This window comes from Mastigoproctus giganteus, chromosome 12 (assembly GCF_048544385.1).
Source record: "Mastigoproctus giganteus isolate SK-2022 chromosome 12, ASM4854438v1, whole genome shotgun sequence".
Taxonomy (NCBI): domain Eukaryota; kingdom Metazoa; phylum Arthropoda; class Arachnida; order Uropygi; family Thelyphonidae; genus Mastigoproctus; species Mastigoproctus giganteus.
In genome coordinates, this window is record NC_143586.1 from 43,231,091 (window position 1) to 43,235,884 (window position 4,794).

The window sequence follows — 4,794 nt, forward strand, 5'->3', positions numbered from 1 at the left end:
AAGAAAATTGGTCAAAGGAGAAAGCGTCCTCATCTGAGTGTTGCTCAGAAATTAAAACTGTTAGAGAAGTAAGATTGTGTGACTCTTTCCCACCTGTGAACAATTTAGAGTGAAAAAAAAAACAAACAGTATCAGTTCGAGGGGAACCTCAGGACAGAGGAGTTTTCTCTGATGTATAGTGCTGAAGGAAATGTTTCAGCAATTGGAGATAGAAAGTACGTAAAGTAGCAACTGATATTAATCCTGAAGAGCGGTTTGTTTTTCTCATAACCAGCCAATACAGGTAATAGATGGAAGTGAAATATAAGTCAGGATGGCCGAGCGGTCTAAGGCGCTGCGTTCAGGTCGCAGTCCGGTATTCCGGGCGTGGGTTCGAATCCCACTCCTGACAATAGAAAGAAGATCAAATTTTTTGCCTTATTTTTATTTTTGCAGCTCTGTTATTATTTTAACAAACTCTGTTTATAATCAGAAAAATTTGCTAAAGTGATTTGATTTCTTTCTTCAGAGAAAAGAGATTTTCCCGAGATTTGTTCACCTTTCAAACTAAAAAAAAAACTATCTTAGAATAAACGTAGTCTAAGATATGACACATTGGTGCCTCCTTGAGTTATTTTTAAAACAATCCCATAAATTGGCTTGTTGCTGTTTTAAATCATTCCTTTTATTATAGAGATATGTGATGATAGTCGAAGACGACAGGTTAGGGCTGTAGGCCGGATGTTGTAGCACTTCTCGGTGGTACTGTTGCAGCTAAAGACCTACCATCCCTTTTTGTAAATATCTAGTGATTGCTGATCCCCTCTACATTCAAAGATTGTGCCACTGGTTTGGAACGAATAGAAATGGTGAAAAATGACGAGAAATACATTACACAAGTTACAGGTTAAAGTATGATTTTATTATTAGAATTCATATTTACTAGATATGATTTACAATTCCTCAAATATACATTGGAAGAATAATATACAATGGAAGAATAAAGATTTTAGTTTAAATTTATTTAGGTTGTGTAGACTCTTTCAGCGGCGATGCATCATTGGGACTGGGATAGGAATGACGTGTCCACCTCCGTGTCCTCCGCTGTCTTTTTGACTCAGTAGCTTAGCTAGAAGACCTGCAGCCAGGAGATCGGTCAGTTTCTTACTCATGCCAGCCGCTGCTTCTTGAACTAAGACTGCACTGACCACCAACAAGGCCACCAAGACACATACAAGTTTCTTTCCAGACATCTCGATGGAAATTATTCTAAGCGACAAAGAATTGTAATATTAGTTTACTACCATCATTACTAAACAACTGAGTTAACAACATATATGACAGAAGTAATATTAAGAGGACTTTACAAGGACAGCACCGTATTGAGCAGTCCTGTGGACTAGAAAAAAATGTTTTTATTCAGATTTTTGGGATTCTGAAGAAGACATTAGCGAGAAGACATTCATGCCGAAAGACAACATTTCGGCATGAATTTGTCCATACCTTTAATCCAGATAAGATTATTTATTATTTTTTTAAACATACCTACTCAGTCGAATCCTTTGCTTTTATAGAGGCAAGAATTGGTTGAGGATTGAAAAGGGGAAATGAATTTTATCACTCTGAAAATTGTTAAGGACAGGCTGTTTTTGTATCATGGACTGGTTGAGGGTTTCAAAGCCAGAAGAAACTTATTAATACAGAAACCAAGAATGTTAAAGAAGGTGAGTTCCTGTTTCTTTTACAGAAAACTCTGAAGCCTGCTTCATTCTACTAACAGGGATTGGTGAGGGCTGGGAAGTTGCAAGAAACTCATTGACTGATACAGAAAAAACAATTGTTGATTAGAAAACTATTAAACAATCCATTAATTAAATTATTATAAATTAAACTATACCTAAAATGCGTAGTAATAATTTTTTCCTCAAAAGATAAACAAGAGACCTACCTCAGAAGCGAAACACTCTCTGTATGTCAGCAATGGGTAATGAATGATGTCCCTGCCCATTTGGGTACTCCTTAAATATGTTTATGAAAGGAAACGTTATCCAAAGCGCTGTCCAAAGTACATTAAAGACAAATCCTTCCTTTTCCGTTTCTATTCTGAATTTTCTTTTCTATTATTTTCCTTCCTACAAGTTAACTAAATAACGCCATTATTGTAGCCTCTGGCAACATCCGGGAAATTACAAGTGCTAAGTACTATCCCCTAACTATAAACAATCAAGGAACACCGATTTAATAAAAATAAAAATAAAACACCAAGTGTGAACTATTTAGTTAAGGAAGATGCATCCTGTTTGGAAGGAACAGTTGTGACCCAGAGCAAAGGAATTTCTGCTGTACTGCTCCCAAATTACTTCTTTAGAAATTTACTTCTGGATGAAAAGAAAATGGGTTATTTGAATGTATTATTTATAATTAGAAACCGTATGCAAAGCAGGTATGTGTACCTTAAATAAGCTGACCGAAACTTGGTTCATGCATGAATGTCTCTCTATAATTGTGCCTGCTGGTTTCGAGGCTGTTCAAAGAACCTCCCGTCAAAATTGATTGACTGTAACAAAGTCAAAATAAAATGTAGGCAAGCAGAAATAGCACAAAAGGCAAACACACTACAGCACAAAAGATGGGAGACAATTTTAAAGCAAGCTTATACAGCATGAACAAGAAAAAATACAAGTCATCTCTCCATCCCTCTAATAATTGTCTAATTTATGTCACCACGTGTGTGTGTGTGTGTGTGTGTGTCTTTTGAGATGGTTGTCGTTGGGTTTAGGAGCATCAAGGAGCACTAAGGCCATATTGTCTGTAAATCTGCGTGTGTTCTGAGGTAGATTTTTTGTTTGCTGGATGAAAAACTATGCTGCCATCGCCTGAGACCAACAAACTCAACCATGTTGTGAAAAAGGTCCTAAAAATTCCTCGCGTCATCAACGGGACTCAGACTCCATTCTTTTTCACCTCGAGGGAGTGTCATCCGAGAGAGAGTGAGATAATACCATCATCATTAAATTTACTCATTCCATTTAAAGCCTCAAACGCTTCAATGAGTTCCCCTAGAAAGTTCCTATATAGTTTCCAGACATTGTTTGCAGAAATAAAGTTTTTCTTGGTAAGAGCACCTTTTTCTGTCTTATTGCTCCTCTCTGCACCCACCAAATTGAATCAAATGAGCCACACAAAGAAAAGAATCTTCTCTACTTCAGTATAAACACTACTTAATGCCAATCGTAAAATGTCTCCATACGTAGTTGAAGTTTTCAGCTACAACGTGTTAATAATTAAAAAAAAAAAGGAAAACTATCATTAATCTGGTGCATTAATCATTAATCTCGTCTTCAGATTGCAATTTATTTTAAAGTACCTGGAATGGTCTGTATGCAACTCCCTTTGTTGTTGATGAAATGCGTTGTGTATAAAGTTTTATTTTACAACAAACTAAAATATTTAGTTAGACGATAACTCATCTGCTTCACTTCCGGGATTTGAATATTTCTCCAACCACCTAGAAAACCATTAACTGAATATTTTTCAACGTCTATCAAGCACTGAAAAAAAACATTTCCCTTCTATGCCTACCTTTAATTCTATTTAGCAATAATGTTAGAACCACACCTCTGATCAAGGCGTGTTGCCTCTCCAGGACTACCAGGCCCCCTCCTCAGCTATAACTTACAGTTATCAAGTTTCAATCATCATCATCATCATCATCATCATCAGCCATTTTCAATCCACTGCAGGATGAAGGCCTCTCCAGCAACTTTCCAGTTCCTTCTGTTTTGAGCACTGGCCATCCATTTACTACTCAAAAACTCATGAATTTCATCTATCCATCTCCACCTTTGTCTTCCAGGTTTTCTTCTAGCTCCTCTTGGGTACCATTCTGTTATTTTCTTAGTCCATCTGTCATCATGTCTTCGAGCTATGTGTCCTGCCCAAGACCATTTTAGTTCTTTAGTTTTGATAAGAATGTCCTTTACTTGAGTTTGCTGCCTAATCCATGCGTTTCTCTTCTTCTCTAACAGTCTGATTCCCAACATAATTCGTTCCATTCTTCGCTGTGTAGTTCTTAGCTTCTCTTTCATTCTTTTGGTGAGTGCCCAAGTTTCACTTCCATAAGTCATGGTGGGGAGTATACATTGATTCATTATTTTACGTTTCAGACAAACTGGGATATTGCTCTTCAGTATGTGACTATATTTCCTGAATGCTATCCATCCAAAATTTATTCTTCTCTTGACTTCCAGCCATTTATCATTATTACAGCTAATGGTTTGTCCCAGATTAGTATATGAATCCACCTTTTCAATTACTGCTCCTTTAATGATTATATCCCTTTCTATGGCATACTTGTTCATCATTACTTTTGTTTTAGCCATATTCATCTTTAGTCCAAAATCCTTACTAACTGTGCATAACTGATTAAGATTTTCCTCTAATTCTTTGGGATCGTGGCTTATGACCACAATGTCATCTGCAAATCGTAAATGGTTTAGGTACTCTCCGTTCACATTGACTCCTTTCTGCGACCAGTCTAATCTTCTGAAAGCTTCCTCAAGGGCAGCAGTAAACAGCTTCGGAGATATTGTGTCTCCTTGTCGAACTCCTTTCTCGATTTTAAATTTCCTACTGTCTTTGTCTAGTCTAATAAAGGATGTAGCACTCTCGTATATTTTCTTCAAAATCATAATATATGGGGTATCTATGCCTTGTCTTTCCAGTGCCCGAAACATTGCCTTATGCTGTATGGAATCAAATGCCTTTTCATAATCCACAAATGCCAGGCATAATGGTGTTTTATATTCATTTGCT

At 36.8% G+C, this 4,794-nt stretch overlaps 1 non-coding gene across 1 annotated transcript; it reads left to right on the forward strand.

Moving 5' to 3' along the window:
- The first annotated feature begins 307 nt into the window (after positions 1-307).
- Positions 308-391, forward strand: TRNAL-CAG (transfer RNA leucine (anticodon CAG)). Its single transcript has one exon. It is a non-coding gene; the product is annotated as a tRNA-Leu (tRNA).
- The last annotated feature ends 4,403 nt before the right edge of the window (positions 392-4,794 follow it).